We start from the raw sequence: 17,749 nt of genomic DNA, 5'->3' as shown, positions 1-17,749 counted from the left end.
AGGTTGAGGTCTTGCCCTTGCCCTGAAAATGAATTTTCAGGGCAAAGGGATGCCCAGTTTGACATGCATAGGCTACTGAACCCCATTTAATGCCATTTATATTGGACCCTTAAAAAAAAAAAAAAAAAAAAAAAAAAAATTGTGGAAATTCTTTCATGGGCCACAAGGGGGCGCTCTGTGGGCCGCAAATGGCCCGCGGGCCGCCTATTGGGGAACCCTGCTGTAGCGTAAGGCAGCTTGATGTACAAGTACACCCCCTGGACATGACGCTAGTATGACGCAGTGATGAAGTATGACCAGTAAAGACATTGCTACAGAGGTCAGGTGACCCGTACATTAACCACCTCATTTGTCAAACCTTACATTGTTTCTAAAGTAGCAAAAACTAAGTGCCGATCTACAAGCTCCCAACTGTCAAGTTCGGTTGAGAAGAACCACGTCACTGACTTTTAAAATAAAGATGTTATCTTCACAAACTCACAATACAATATATATTTTCAGTTTTTCACAATATCGATATTATAGGTTATTTGCTCAAAGTGCCATGTTTGATTTTTGGCCCAGCCCTAACATCTTTTCAGCAGCTCTATTTTTAATGACACTAATCGCTGGCCATTAGATTAGTGAGCGTAACATACATTGAGACGGGTCTGTCTCCATTATTTGTGTCACTTTGACCACTCACTACACCGAGGGACCCATCCATTCTGCGCTCCTTCTTCTGAAGAGAAAAAAAGAAAGAAAGGAAAATCCTGCAGCCTCTTGCAGTTTGGGAAATTGCAGCACCCGGTGCAATTCGAGATATACTGGAAGCTTACCAGCGGTGTGTGTGTGTGTGTGTGTCTGTGTGTCTGTCTGTCTGACTGGGTGGGTGGTGCTCATATGTGTGAACAATGTGAACACTAACAGGGTGGTGCTCATCATATGGCCACTGACAGGCACTTTGCAGTCTTTATTTTTACCAATGTCACGAATATGTATGTACCGGTATGTGCATATGTGTGCGTGGAACAGAGTCAAACTAAATGTAATGCCTCCTACATTCCAAGTCCTTGTCAGGGTGGGGGACGCTGCCTATCTATATAGAGTCCATGCGGTTCACTAACTGATGGATCAGTTGACGCGGTCTTATGACTCTATTAGTCTGCTAATGAAGTCATTAGTCAGGGACAGTGTTAATCCCCCAAACCCCCCTACAGAGAAATAACCGGCTTCATCATCAACAAGTCCATGAATTTCACTGCCGAGAAGCTTTAACCAGCGGTGCAAGGTAACTACTACAAGTATAAGTACTTTAAGTACATTTACTCAAGTACTGTACTTAGGTAAATTTTTACCTAAGTTTTACTACTACTATTGAGTTTGAATTCAAGCCTATCAGTGTTGATTGTATGGTAAAGCTACTTCATACAATAAAGTGTGATAAACCTTGTGGGTTTGACAACATCGATGGCAGATTGCTTCAGTTATCAGCTAAATCAATTGCTAAGCCTGTAGGCCATATTTTCAATTTATGTTTTAAGGATTGTGCTTATCCTGATCTGTGGAAAATTGCAAAGGTTACTCCTCTGTCAAAAAACAGTAGTGAGCCCTTTACAGGTCCAAACAGTAGGCCCATCAATCAGCATTCTGCCTGTTTTGAGTAAGCTTCTGGAGGGAGTTATGTTTAAGCAGATCCAGCAATATTTTGCAATAACAATATCAACACAGATTTACAGCATGCATACAAGGCAGGTTACTCTACAAGTACTGCACTGACATGTCTTACTGATGAGTGGTTCAAACAGATTGACATGAAGTCAGTCGTTGGGGTGGTGCTCTTGGAATACAGCACAGCCTTTGACCTTATAGATCATGAGATACTACTCATGATCAGCATATGGATTCATATGGATGCAGGGTGCTGCGATTGAACAGGTTAAAGAAGTTAAACTTTTAGATGCCACTGACCAAACACTGTCATGGTCCACTCAGATCAATAATACAGTAATAATACAAAAGAAAATTAATTGTTTCAAAAGGTTTTTCTTTTGTAAACTTGAAAGGAAATGGGACATTCTGCACAATGAGTACTTTTGGTACTTTAAGTACATTTTGATACCACGCTATATTTGTATTCCAGACTTTTAACTTTTTTATTGATAATTTGATAAAGTAAAAGAGTACTTTTTTCCACCACTGCCCTGGTTTTAACAACATTGACCCGTGTCTGGCTGCAGAGGGGGGTGATTCAGAATCATAACACATTATTCACACTGTAAAAGGCCATATTATGGATTGGTTTTCATTTCAGATGCCACACACACACACACACACACACACACACACACACACACCTCTGCTTCATCTCATCTGTCTGTGACTCATTTCTCTCTCCCACTCAGCTCACAATCTCCCTCTCCCTCGTTATTTCTCTCCATCTTTAACTTTTGCTGACCCCCACCCTCTGTTTCCCTTCTCTGTCCTTCATTTCACCATGATGATTCAAGTTTCTTTATTAGGATAAACTCCTTGAGAGATCTCGTTTTCAAGGGGGTCGACATAAATACATGTCAGCTGCGTTACATGAACACAGAGTAGACACAAACAAATCACGCGCACACACGTGCACACACACATACACACACACACACAGTAGATAAAACAAAAATAAAACACATAGCTTACAATAACCAGTGCACGAACCATGAAAAACATCACATACCCTTAGAATGGCATAAAACCCAGTACTAGAAAGAAACGTTTTAAAATTCAGTGTTCAATTCAGCCAGTGCAAAAATAAAATGAATAATGAATTAATATAGTATGACGGCATGATGGTAACACGAATAGACAACTTTGAAGTAAGAAGACAGTTTAAAAACTGGGATTGTTGAAATGGACCCGATGATAGCCAGTAAAGTCTGAAGGAGCTTTGAAAATAGTCATGTTTACATCTCTCTCTCTCTCATAGACAGTGGAAGGAAGCAGGTCCAAATTAAGAAGGGGATATTGTTTTTTACAAAAAGTAGTCTTTTCTTTCTCTGATTTTGCCTCTGTTTTGAGAGATCGGCTATTCACAAGGGGGCACCGGGGCATTGTGGGACAAAAATGACATCATGACACGGTCCCGTGCAGCTGTACACAACGCTTACCGTTGTCGTTTTTAAGCAATTAAATCACTTTGGCTGAGGTTACAGAAAACCCAAAATTGTACTGTCTGCAAAATACTCAAATTAATTCTTGCTCACACACACACACACACACACGTTTTCGCAGGACACAATATTTGATCTTACGATGCTGCTACTTATAATAATGAATTGCATTTTTATAGCGCTTTTCCAAGTGCTCATAGCACTTTTCATACATTGGGAGGTACTAGATAACTAAAACTAAAGTTATGGCTATAAAGCATTTGATCATGTTGGCTACTAATAGTAGCCTACTGTACATGATATCAAAGCGTATAACTGCAGGTTAACGAAGACGACTCGCAACAAAAAAGAAAATAAAGACTAAATTGACCCAGCCTCTTTGATACGTGTCGATTGTTGGACACAGACTTCAGCTGTCGTCTCAGTGTCAGCTGGAAACCTCACAAGTCCCAAACTTTTACTTTTCAGGATTCAAATGAATTTACATTACGCTGTATGATCAACTATAGTAGGGCGTTCGTTTTTACGAAAAAACACACAAAAGTGTCCAGGTTTATTACTGCAAATAATGATACCTAATTGTTTAAAACCATCACTATGCAGCATGACATACACACTATGATATGAATATATAGTCTCAGACATGCACGCACGCGCGCACACACACACACACACCCTCTTGTTCACACATGCAAGTCATCTGATGATGCGGGATTGTGCTTATGTAACAGTTGAATGAATAATTTATAAATGTCTGGTAAATGGAAGAGCATCCCATGCATTCCCACCATGTGCAGGAAAGTGAAACCTGGCTCTGTGTGCATGCGTGTGTGGACCCCCCCAGAGAGAGACACGTGGTAACAGGGATGGAAACGTAAGGATTTTCTCCGTAAGAGGTGTGTGTGTGTGTGTGTGTGTGTGTGTGTGTGTGTGTGCAGCACTGTAAATCAATGTGCTTCCAGCACAGTGACCTTGACATCTCACAATGAAACAAGAAACCTGCACCGCTGGCTGGCACAATGACCGCAATGAACCACACGCACACGCACGCACACACACACACACACACACACACACTAATAATAAGTTAGGTTTCCACACACGCAAGGAGGGCTGCTTCTCTCAGACACAAACAAGAACACAATGTGTGCATGGATTAACCCCATTAAGACCTGAGGCCGATTCTACAAATGTCTTCTAAATCCTAAAACAGTTTTCTGAAGGAAACCACTGTATTTGGCCACGACCCAATCTCAAAATGGGGCCTATTGGTTGTAGATGGCCTATGTTCCAGTCTGTCCACAATCCACATGACCTGCTTCTATAGAAAACATGCTGACTTGACTTCTATGGAATCCAAATGACTGGTGACTGAGAACTTTAATGTGTGTGCGTGTGTGCGTGCGTGTGTGTGTGTGTGCGTGCGTGTGTGCGTGTGTGGCGATTCTTTGATGTGTCACTTTACATCACAATGGTGGTGGTAACAAGACAACTTACCCCGTTTCTGTTTTCCTCCCAGAATTTTCCCCAGTGAGGCGGACGGACGGCTAGACTTTGAACTATAAACTTTCATGACAGCCGACAGCCTAAGTACAAATATAATTTATGAAAAGCTACTACAGTGAAGTCTGTTCACAGAAGTTGTTGTCGGATATGTGGGGATTATCTGACGATGTACCATTTGAGTGGGCAAAACCTTACATATACTAAATAATACAAAATTGTTTATAGGGTCAATATAAGTCAAATAATATAGCCTTTCCATACGAGTATGTTTTTATATTTTTCCAAAAAGAATACAAACAGCCAATAGTATATTACACTGGGGAAAATTCTGGGAGGAAAAACGGGCAAGCACCGGGGTGAGTTGTCCAGTATGCATGGTGGTGGTGTTTGATCTGGTGCCATATTCTCATATAGAGGGAAGCACACACATCTATAAAATAATATTTAGGTGCTGAACAAAACGATACGTACAGGGCAAAGGAAGGAGGTCTGCACACTGTTCTACAGCTCCCAGAGCATACACACACACACCACTGTGTCCCCAAGTTGCATAACACGACACACAGTTGCTTTGAGGTAAGCCTACACTAGATCTGTGGTGTTGTGGGGGTTTGTGTGTGTGACTGATGCAAGCCAGCACAAACATACAGTAACATCTTAAAATATATAGATTTATATTATACCCCATTTAAAATGTACTCACATTTGTGTTACTTGATTGATTGATTGAAATATTTTTTTTTGTTTGCAGTTTGCAGAAATACAGTACATTTCAAGCACAAACTCAATACAAAGACTGTTAACTGTGAGTGGACGACCCAATTAAGCATTACACTTGTTTACAATAGGGTCCACCATGTTCAAATCATCAAAACATTTAGAGATGTAACACTTCTATATAGCCAAAGAACAGAACAGGAATTCATCATACTGTGGTACTTTAATAAGGTAAAAGTATCAATACTGCAATATAAAAATACTACCAGTAAAAGGCTGGAATTCAAAATATAATTGAGTACAAAAGGTACAAAAGTATTGGCATAAAAAAGTAAAAGTACTCATTATGCATTATCCATTTCAAGTTTTCAAATGTATACAAATCCCTTGGAAAAAATATTGAAAAGTATTGAAAATTGTACTGGAGTAAAAAGTACTTGAGTAAAGTGTACTATATTACTTTCCTCCACCACTGGCGTTATAGCCTTGGACCAAGACTGTCATAGACATAGTCATACTAATAATGTATGTTATGATAACATATAGATGATATGGTCTTATGCCGTTGTAGCCCTGGTCCAGTGCTTACAGCGAGTATCTCTCTGAGGCCCTGTGGAAGTCCCTTCCGCAGCCCCAGGTGATATTCTCACTCCCTTGCGAGGATTTTCAAATCCCAGCAAATAAACAAAACGACGTAACTACTCACCGAAACAAAGCCTGCTAGACCTTGGTAAAAGTCTATTCTCGAAGCTGGGAAGCATCTCAGGTCCCCAGCTTCTCTCTAAAATGCACAATTTTAATCATTAAATAAAATGAATCCAACCAGATCGGCGCAGGCAAAACCCGGAAATGCCGTAGTAGAAGAAATGACTGCCCGGTAAATTCAGTGTACATTGCGTTATTAAAATGGCACAAAGTGCATTTTAGAGAGAAGCTGGGGACCTGAGATGCTTCCCAGCTTCGAGAATAGACTTTTACCAAGGTCTAGCAGGCTTTGTGTCGGTGAGTAGTTACGTCGTTTTGTTTATTTGCTGGGAATTGTAAACACTCGCGCGGGAGTGAGAATATCACCAGAGGGCTGCGGAAGGGACTTCCACAGGGCGTCAGAGAGAGACTCGCTGTAAGCACTGGACCAGGGCTAATGCCGTCGCAACGACAGCAAGAGCAGTGAGGCTATGGACCAGAGCTAGGTCCACCGTCCAAGTTAAGAATAAGAACCAGCAGAAGTGTTGTGTTTTATGTGAACTTCCTGCGGTGTGTGTAGTGTAAACAATACAACAACAACAGCACACAGAGACTAGTAAACAAACAGCAGTTGTAGCCTACTTACCGACCGCCGTGTACGTCTTCTATCTATGTCGTCTGACAGTTGTTATTATCCATTGTTTTCACCAGCTAAGAGTCCAACTGTTGTGGTGCAGTCATGTCATGTGGTTGCTGTTTTGCTCTGCTGTGTAATAAGTATGTGTGCTTGAAGTGCTTCTGTGTGTGTGTGTGTGTGTGTGTGTGTGTGTGTGTGTGTGTTCTTTCCTTTTCCTTCCTCCTCCTCTTCTCTCTCTCCGCAGTGACTTGCCCCGCCTCCCTCTGACATCATCATACACCCGCGCCGCCCTCTCTGAGCTGAGTGGTATAATAACATTATACAATGTAGGCCTGCCTATAAAACAATCAAATGAAATGTATACGTAACATAACATACAATACAACATTTAAATAAAATGTATAAAACTATCAATTAAAATGTATAAAACAATTAAATAAAATGTATAAAACGTTCTGGAGTCTCCAATCCATGGTTAATTTAAGTTATTTTACCTGGAAAATGTCGAAAATGTTGACTTTCGTCGTTATCCCATATTAACAAATTGTCTAAAATAATAAAGTTTGATATCAATAGGAAACATAGCCTACAATTACTAAAGTAGGCTAACTAGACATTTGCTGCTGCATATTTGCTTCTACGTTGATTGCTATTACTGAATTCATACAAATAATAATACATGATTAATTCAGTTAATCTTGCTCGAATCACCCCTGAAGTGCACCCGTTTTCCTTCAACCGTTAGGCTGGGCTGGAACTGCAGCCCTCTGCCGCCACCAAGTGGATACCATGTGTAACTTCCCTGACTGCAAGGCCATGGCCATTGATTGATTGATTGATTGATTGATTGATTGATTGATTGATTGATTGATTGATTGATTGATTGATTGATTGATTGATTGATTGAAAATGTTATTAACAGTTTGCATTTGCGGAATGGCGAGAATGGGTATACAGTTCAAGTAAAGTGCAGGTCAATACAAAATCTGCTAAGAGTAATAATATTTCATAATATGTATTTATTTATTTATTCACAGAATGAACTAGAACTGCACTCTGTCGAGTGCCTAATTGCTTGTTGCACACTAGTAGGCCATCAATGGCCTACTAGTGCGCAAGCAGAGCGCGCAAGTACTGTCGACCGCTACAAACTGTCAAATCTCAGCTTCTCTGTGAAGGAACGTTTGAAATGTTGAATTATTAGGTTTAGCTATTTGCTACCTACCTACTTTATGCATGTAAAAAATTTGTATGGTACAAGTTTCTATCTATAAAAGGAGGAAAGGCCCTGCATAGTCCATGTGGATTCTAGACCATGGGGCCTCACGCCACTCCCATGGATGTAGTGGCTCACTGGGTGGAGAACTTTTGGTGTTTTTGACATTCTTCACACGCCCTCACTTCCTTTTTCACCTCCTGGTCAAGTGAAATGTTGTTAATATTGGCAAGAGGGATTGATATTTTCTGCTTAGTTTAGGCTGTGAACTTAAAGGGGAGGAAATGTGATATATTGGGTTTTGCTGACATTCCAAGAACTGACAATGCAGCCAGGCCTTTAGAGGGCAGCAACGGACCATCTTTGGGGCTGTGGGTTACAGGTCAGAGTGTACTGGGTTCCCAAAAGATGTTATATAGTTTCTCAAAGAAAGATAAATCATCGATATCCGATGAAAAAAAGGTATATAAACTGAAATAAAATATGTTATCACGTATACAGTATAAGTATTTAATTATTTATTTTAAATTATCAATTGCTTTAAATTGACTTAATCTTGGACTATAGTGATATTAATACTAAATGCCTCTGTGTATATATGTAATTTGTAAGTTGATTAGCGGTATACTGTGGTTATTTTGCGCCACTTTTGATGCGTATGCACCGTCCCAGCATATGACGTCAGGGTATAACTGGTATAACTAGCTCTCAATGATGACGTAATAAAGATGTGGATTAAAGGACCCATCAATGCCAGAGTGTAATTGGTTTTCGATGGTGACGTAATGTTTTAGTGTCAGAGGATTAAAGGTAATGCTCCTATGTATACGTGTATGTAATCTGGCACCACTGCCGTATCAGTCACAAGTAGTCATTACGTCATTTGCTGGGACGGTGCATACACATCGAATATCGTCCTGGGCGAAACTAGTACTTGCGCGCTCTGCTTGCGCAAGTAATAAGGTTTTATGGTGATTCAACAGGACCCTGATAGCTTGATTTTAGGCGTAAGGAAATATATATTTGAAATCTCTATGGGAAAATGCATTGTGTTTTTTCGAGTGGTTTCATTTGCACCATTCACTAAATTGGATACAAGGACTGGTACAAACACAGCAGACAGTACACAGTTTAAGCCCACCAACCCACTGTCCATCCATCCATCTTCTTTTAATCTTGTTGCACTATTGTTGTTGTTGTGTTGTCATTGTTTACTGTTTATCGATGTATTTGCATGGTTGATAGGGAAATGCAATTTCAGGCCTCTATATGTCTACATATATTGGATTGACAATAAAGCCGACCTTGAGAAATAAACAGCTGTTTTTTCCCTTGCTAATGGGTTCCCAGATTGTGCAACTAATGGCCAAATATGGAGTTGGCCACATGATCACATCAGCCTATCTGCAGCACCCAAATATGGACGTCGACACGTTTACATCATGGTAATATCGGACATATTTGTCTTTTTAAATGAGTGACACCTTCTTGACAATGCACTCTGTCGAAGATCACACAGCCACCCAGACAATCACGGCGGCTTCCTCGGCATTAAAGACTCATCAACAGTATAAACGGAATCCCCAGACTAAACTATCGTTGCTCACCTGAGCATCGCCAATCGTGGGCTCATCCCACACCCTGAATTGATTGATCTAGAATGCGATGTGGACCGTCCCCGGTGGCACCGTTGATGGAAGCAACTCCCCAGAACCCAGTGGTGCCAACGACAAAACACGAAGAGACCCTCGGACAAGCTGGACCACGACAACCACGAGTGGAGGGAAGATTAGAACCAAAACATGTCATAATTACTCCTCGAGACCTTACGCCATGAAGAGTAGACACCAGCAGCCGGGCCGATTTGACCGATTCGGTCGAGGAGCAAACAAGATAAAGAGATATTTCAAGGATTGCATGGCTCACCCATTACAGGGCATTGTTGTTCCCTCATGGCTACCGGGATACTTCAATAACAGGGAGTGGGGTGACACAATAAAGGCCTCCAGGCTACTGGGATACTTCAATAACAGGGAGTGGGCTTGCACAGTAAAGGACATTGTTCCCTCACTACAGCGATACTGCAAGGGTGGAGCTAAAACAGTGAGGGACATTATTCCCTCGCTACCTCCATTCATCAATAATATGGAGTGGGTTGACAGAGTAAAGGGCATTATTCCCGCCATACTACTGGGATACTTCGTTAACAGCAAGGTGACCTCGAGCCACTGGAAAATGAGAAGCAGCCAAAGACCTCATCATATCTCCTTTAAACCCTATGCCAAGAGTAAACAGCAGCAGCAGCAGTCAGGCCTGATCAGTCAACTAACAAACACAGTGGAAAACCTTTTCTTCAACCTGAAAGCCTGTACAGCATCAAACCTCACCTGGGTTTGGGATTCACTCTCCACAGCCTCTAGAGCGGACATTGTGAATGGGGAGAGGACCAGCACCCAGTCCTCCTTCAAACGCCCAGAAGATCATGACGAAGGAGTGGAGGTGCTAGCTCTGCCCGCCATCTCCCTTCCAATCAGGACCTCTTCGCCCTCCACTTCGCCCACCACCTCCAACTACAAGCCAACCCCCAGTGCCAGGGATATCACACCTGCCAAAGATCAGGAGCACCCCACAGCCTCAACGTTTACTTTCAGGGCGCCTGTAGAAAAGATTGGTCACTCCGTGTCTAACAGAAAGCTGACGTCTCCCAGCATCGCAGCAGTGATGTGTCCTACTAACAATGGCCCAGAGAAGTTTGATGGTTCATTCAAACCAGCCGAATCTCTCAAGAAGGGCAGGGAGCAGAACAGCCAGCAACCTCCAGCAGCACACGGGGTCTCCAGCAACATCTTCTCTCAGACTGTCTTCCCCTCAGATACAGAGCCCTTGTTCACAAAGCTGTCCCTGCTCAAGACGATTCTGGACAACTTGTTGAAGCTTGAAGATGGAAAAGGTGTGCCCACCAAGAGAGCATCATTACCCCTCTGGTCCAATAGAATTCGGAGCCGCACAGTGCAGAACTACAGCCAGCTGGGGGATTCACCCTTCTACCCAGGAAAGACTAGATATGGTGGAGTGGCTGCAGCTAGGAGTGCCCGCCCACGCCCCAGCACACCTTACCAGGCCCCCATGAAGAGGCAGATAATAGCCAAGCCTGCCGGGTCCCAGCCCTGTGGGGTGACCAGTGTCACAGCCAGACGCATGCTACAGTCCCTTAAGAAGTGGTCAAACCCTCAACTAGCTGCTAAGGGAATCCCATCTGCACCCTCCTCATCCCTGGAAGGCCAAAATCTAGAGCTTTCACATTTGCCGAGCAAAAATAAACTGGATTCCTCTCTCCCCCCAGTAGAGGCACTGCTGACCCCGATTTACCGCTCCGTCCGATCTCAGACCTCCATGGGACTCTTCCTGGACAGGACCCTCAAGGACTCAGTCAAAGCCCCCAAAAGACAATTACCTGACATCCCTGAATCGACCCTAGACCCTTCTCATGGCACAACTAGCTCAGATGGGCCTGCCTACCCCCTGTCTAGCATGCCTGAAGCCAGTAGTGCAGGCTCTGGAGGGGGGAAAATGAAGAGACGGAGGACCAGCACACAGCTCTCCTCCCCCAAACACCCAAGAGATGACAACGTGGCCCAGGTGCCAGATCCGCCGACCATCTCCCTTTTGAACAGCACCTGCCCACCTCCCGCCACCACCCCTGTCAACGCCAACGCCGCCCCCAGTGCCATGGCTACACATGCCAAGGAATCTTTTGCTGATAAGGAGCAAACCTCTACACCCCTGTGTGTACAGTTTACATTTGCCTCCCCTATCACCAAGGGATTCTCCGCTTCCCCTTTCCCATCTGATGCATTTAATTTCAGTAGCCCTATAGCAAAGATTGGTCCTTGCATGCTGAATGGAAAGCTGCAAACTCCCATCACAACTGGAGAGAAGTCACCCACGAACAATAGCACAGGAAAGCTTGAGGGACCAATGAATCCAGCCAAACCACTGGAGGAGGGCAGCTTGCAGAGTACAGAGCAGAACAGCCAGCCCCTTCCTTATCCCAATGTTAGTGATACGCCCATGGTCGGAAGGGACTCCCTTGAGCCGACAACCCAGCCCTCCACCCCGTCTGCCCCTGGGCTCTTCTCCAGCAGCACCCTGCTCAAGAACAAGGACAACCTGTCGCAGCACGAACACAACGTCACCACCAGCATTATCTCCTCCCACAACTCGAACAAAAACATGTCCACCGTCAAGATGGCTTCAATTTCCCCATGCTGGTCCCTGGAGACCAACAGAACTCATTTTGGCCCCCAGCCTGCCCAGTCCACCCCAAAAAGCCAGAATAGCACAGCACTGAACTCCAGCCAGCTGGGGGATTTGCCATTTTCTGGCACGATGGATGGGGAGAGGACCTCCTCCAAACACCCAGAAGATGATGAAGTGGCCGCGGTACCGAATGTGCATGAGAACTCCCTTCAAAACAGCACCTCCGCCAACAACAACCCAACACCCACACCTGCCAAGGAGCCTGTTGCAGATAAGGAGTCCCCCACACTTATAGCAAAAAGCAGTGCCTTTATGTTTAGTGGAAAGCTGGCAACTCCCATCATGACAGTAGTGACATCTCATACTAATAATGGCACAGAAGAGCTTGAGGGACCATTCAAACCAGCGCACAATACTCAGCCCCTTTCTCCTTCTAAAGACAGCGAACAGGTATCATCCCCTGTCGACAGATGGGACTCTCCTGGACCCAGTACCACCAACACAGAGCCTTCGGCCAACGTTCTGTCTCAGCCCCACACACACGTCCGTTTCCCTCCACTGTCCGCTTCCTCCCCAGCCCAGCCCTCCATCCCTGGGCCCTTCTCAGCCGCCACCACAGGCTTCTCCCAAAATAACTTTAAATTTTGCCCCCGGCCTGCTCAGTTCATCCTGAAAAGTCCCGTCCTCAACTCCAGCCGGCTGGGGGAATCACTCTTCGCAGGCTCTGGAGAGCTTGCAGCGGTGACGTCACCAACTATCAACAATAGCACAGCAATATTTGAGGGGTTCAAACCAACCACGTCCGACAACTTCGCCAGTGTTTTCTCCTGCCACTCTAACAAAGAAGTGCCCTCTTCCAAGACGACCAACAGAACTCACTCTAGCCCTCAGCCTGGGCAGGCTGAGGGCTAGAGTGAGTTCTGAGGGCTGAGAAGCATAATGTAAACGCACACTACTCAGGCTAAGTGTCACCTGTAGGCAGACTGGGGCTGTTTTCCGTTGGGGTTCAACATTCTGTCCTAGAAAATGTTGTCAAAGGTCAGATATTCTGTGGTAATTATTGGAAATCATTGATTTCTGTGAGTTCAACAGGAAACCTGGCTCGCAACAAGTGGCTGTTGCAAAGGATTATGAGATGGGACCTATGGTACCAACTCACAATGTGGGACAAGGAAAGGGCAAGCTCCCAAAATGTAATTCTTTATTTTTTTCCCCTCCATCTCATCACAAAGTTCTTGTAGCCTACAACACTAATCATAATGTCAAATAGCAGATCTACAAGCTCACAATGTGTCGCTATGTTGCATTGTGACTGTTACAATCGGTCTAGGCTAAGGATTGAAGGATTGCGACATAAAGTTGGAAAGTGAATAGCTGTTTTATTAGTAGCCTTTGATGTTACATTGAGTTTTAAAGCATTTCAAACCTGAAGCAAAATAATCACACTGGTGTGAAGGGAGGGGCGCTCTTATTGTCATACATCATCATACTCATACATCACATTCCGTGCTCAGCCAATCAACTCGGTACACACTGACTCCGAAGTTGCAATTGAAAACTTTGCCATTGTCCGCAAGGATAGAAATAGACAGGGGGGCGGGGTCTGTATCTTTGTTAGGTTAGATTTAGATTTCAAGTTTAGACAGGACCTTGAATATGACAACCTAGAAGCCGTGTGGATTGATGTGTTACTCCCTAAGAGTAAACCGATATTGATTGGCACTGTGTATAGACCTCCTGACCAGAGAAATTTTATTGAAATCCTTGAAAATGTTTGTACTAGTCATGATTTTTTAAACCACGAATCAATTTTATTGGGTGACGTAAATATTGATTTTAATAATAGTAAAGGCCCGCTGTACAAAGATCTAAATCACTTTCTGAAAACGCATGATTTAACCCAACTGATTAGAGATCCCACTAGAGTAACTGAACATAGTGAAACTGTTATTGACCTTATAATGGTTTCGGATAAACACAAAATCATTCACAGTGGAGTCATTGTGTATGGTATTAGCGACCACTTTTTAACTTTCTGTACTAGAAAGGTCAAGAGGTCCCCCATAAATTGCCATAAGTCTATCAAGAGTAGAAACCTTAAAGGTTATGAGAGTACCCCATTTATTGACAAGCTCAAGAACAAAGACTGGACCACCATCACAAATTGTTGTGATGTAGATGTAGCATGGGAACGTTTTCACAAGATTTTCCTACATGAGCTTGACAATGCTGCTCCGTTAAAGGAGACTAGGACTAAACAGAGAACCCAACCCTGGATAAATAAAAATATTTTGAATACCATTCACCTGAGAAATAAAACACTATATAAGTTCAAAAAATCTAAATTGCCTGGTGATTTCAAGGAATATAAAATTCTTAGAAATAAGGTACAGAGAATGGTAATCGAGGCAAAACAGGACTATTTTAAGACTAAAATTGAGGAGCATAAGAATGATCCGAAAAAGCTGTGGTCAACCCTAAAACCTTTAGGGACCCAGGAAAATCCCAAAATAAAACAAAGTAGCATAGGCTTAGAGGTAAATGGGTCTATAACATATGATAAAGCTACAGTTGCATGTAGATTTAATGAATTCTTCACAAACATAGCAAATACATTGGTGCAGAAACTTCCTGCTGCTACTAATAAGTTTGGTGATCCACAGGGGATCCACAGCTATTACCAGCAAATGGGGGTCCCCGGTCCAGTCTGATGCTTTCTCCCTGAGTAAAGTAACAGAGGAAGAGGTACTGACAAAACTCAAAGCCCTAAAACTTGGAAAGGCAGCGGGTCATGACAACATCCCGGCCAGATTTCTAGTTGATGCAGCTGAAGTTATTGCTCCCTGCGTAACCTACCTAACAAATTTATCAATTGAACAAGGCCACTTTCCCAGTCTATTTAAATTGGCAAGAGTTGTACCCTTGTACAAAAAGGGAACCAAATCGGATCCCGGAAATTATCGACCTATATCCATTTTATGTTCCGTCTCAAAGGTTGTGGAACGGATTATACATGAGCAAATTAATAATTATTTGACAACACACAACCTCTTGTTTGATTTGCAATCGGGCTTTAGAAAGTCCCACTCCACCGACACCTGTTTGCTTTATCTAACAGATTATATTAGACTAGAGGTGGATAAAGGGAAATACTGTGGCATGGTGATGCTGGACCTCCAGAAGGCATTTGACACGGTGAACTATGACATTCTTTTGAATAAACTTAAGGCTTTGGGTTTTGACAGTGTATCACTTCAGTGGGTGAGGTCCTACTTGATGGGAAGGAAACAGGTGGTAGACATGAATGGCACCCTGTCCTCGCCGCTAACTCTATCAAGTGGGGTCCCCCAGGGGAGCATTTTAGGTCCACTTTTCTTTTTATTATATGTCAATGATATGAAGTCAGCCGTTGACTGCAACTTACTTCTTTTTGCGGATGATTCAGCACTGGTAGTCTCTCATAAGGAGAAAGCAGAGGTTGAAAAGCTACTTAGTGCTGAACTCCTTAAAGTCAGTGTCTGGCTATCAGACAACAAACTATCTCTCCATCTTGGCAAAACTGAGTCCATTCTCTTTGGGTCAAATTATAAACTAAAGAAGTCTCCTGGGTTTAAAATAGTGGTGGGGGACTTGGAAGTGGCAGCCAAGGAATCCATTACTTACCTGGGGTGCATTTTGGACAACAAGCTCTCGGGAGAAAATATGGCACAAAAAGTAATTTCAAAGGTAAGCCAAAGAACAAAATTCTTAGCTAGAATATCTAGCCTTTTAGATTCAAACACCCTAAAGATCCTCGCTGGGGCTCTTATACAATGTCAATTTGATTATGCCTGTACATCTTGGTATACTGGCATTTCTATGACCCTCAAGAAGAAACTCCAGACCTCTCAAAATAAACTGGTTAGAGTGATCCTGAAGTTGCATCCTAGAACTCACCTTCTCCCTGCCCACTTCACCAGTCTGGGGTGGCTTAAAGTGGAGGAGAGAGTATCCCAATTTAAAATGTGTCTAGTTCACAGGATTAGAAATAATTTAGCACCCAAATATTTCAGTAACTATTTTGCAACGGTTAGTGATACTCACAGGCACTACACCAGAGGGAGCCCTACTGATTTTAAACCCTGCCTTTTTCATAATAATATGGGAAAAACATCATTCCTGTACTCTGCAGCAGTTCAGTGGAATGGCTTGCCTTCCAGCCTCAAGGTGACCAGTTCCTTTGATATTTTTAAATCCACATTAAAAAGATGGTTGGCCGAAAATATAGTGTAAATATAGTGTAGAATAGATAAATGGCACAAATGAAAAAACATTAACAAAAGTAAGGGGGAAAAAAGAAAAGAAATTCAGTTTTATTGGTCAGTTTATATGAATTTTGTCCTGTTTTTTGTTTTTTGCCTCCTGTTTTTGTCGGTATTGTACTGTTATTGTCTGTTGCTCCCCTTCCCTTTCCCCAAGAGGACCACAATGGAAACAAGCCTAACAGCTTTCTTGTGAATTTATCCTTTTGAAATATATTTTCAATAAAGTATTCAATCAATCAATCAATCAGACGCACAAAGCTTGGCATAGGCGGGTCTAGCACCCCCCCCCAATAATGTTTAACAGAAAAATAAGGATATGGGGCAACTCGGAGAAACGAGCAAAACAAACTAAACCTATCCTTAACTGCTGACAGCTGTTAAATAGTGCTCTGATATGGACATCCTTCTTCCGATTGGTCGGTCCAGCTTGATAGGAGGCGGAACGAAGCAGGTAGGTCCACACACGCACACGCACGCACACACACACACACACACACGCACGCACGCACGCACGCACGCACGCACGCACGCACGCACAAGTACCAATACCATAAATATACTATAAATAAAACATTTTGGAACACAATGAACCCAATTACGTAACAGCGAATGTCAGTGATGCATTGTGAGCTTGTACATATTTTCAAATGTCTAATATGAAGTCGTTATAGTGTATGCTTTACAATAATAATCTAAATATAATAGGCTATAATTAACTAACTAAATGTAGTGGAGTAAAAGTACAATATTAAATTAGTAGTAGAAGTAAAAACATTGGAAATTGGAAATACTCCAGTAAAGTAAAAACACCTCAACTCCCAGGCCCAGTGCTGAAGACACCTGATATGGGGAAAATACAGCAGCAGTGTACTCTTGGCCTTGATGCCACACCCACAGCTGTCTGGACTCCTCCCAGTACACAAGTCACGCACGCAGTGCACGCACGCACACACACACACACACACACACACACACACACACACACACACACACACACACGGGAGAGGTGAGGTGACTGACAATCAGGTTAGTCGACTCCACCATGCTCCACCATCACCACCAAAACTGCAACTAGTGTTACAGGTAATGGAAACAGGTATAGCTAACAGCTATAAAGGACAGTAGCTTCTTGTCATTTTAAATAGGGTTTTTATGTTTTATTTTGTTTTCAGTTCACACGTGGACTGTCTGTCTGGGACTGGAAGGAAATTAAGGAATTGACATGAAGGTATATATAGTGCATGACATATTAGGTTTGAAGTAGAATAATATTATTTCAGCCTACTTC

At 42.9% G+C, this 17,749-nt stretch overlaps 1 protein-coding gene across 3 annotated transcripts in view; it reads right to left on the bottom strand.

Moving 5' to 3' along the window:
- Positions 1-6,870, bottom strand: part of LOC310854239 (inositol polyphosphate-4-phosphatase type I A-like) — a gene marked incomplete at its 3' end in the record, with an annotated part of 85,563 nt that extends 78,693 nt beyond the window's left edge. For 2 of the 3 annotated variants that reach the window (XM_083758807.1, XM_083758808.1), the window contains exon 1: positions 6,691-6,868. Of the gene's footprint in view, positions 1-6,690 lie in introns of all 3 variants that reach the window. The other variant, XM_083758806.1, reaches the window with a different exon arrangement.
- Between the last annotated feature and the right edge of the window lie 10,879 nt (positions 6,871-17,749).

Source organism: Protomyctophum parallelum (assembly GCF_964188405.1).
Source record: "Protomyctophum parallelum genome assembly, chromosome: 23".
Classification (NCBI taxonomy): Eukaryota; Metazoa; Chordata; class Actinopteri; order Myctophiformes; family Myctophidae; genus Protomyctophum; species Protomyctophum parallelum.
This window is presented reverse-complemented; position numbering and strand designations above follow the sequence as displayed.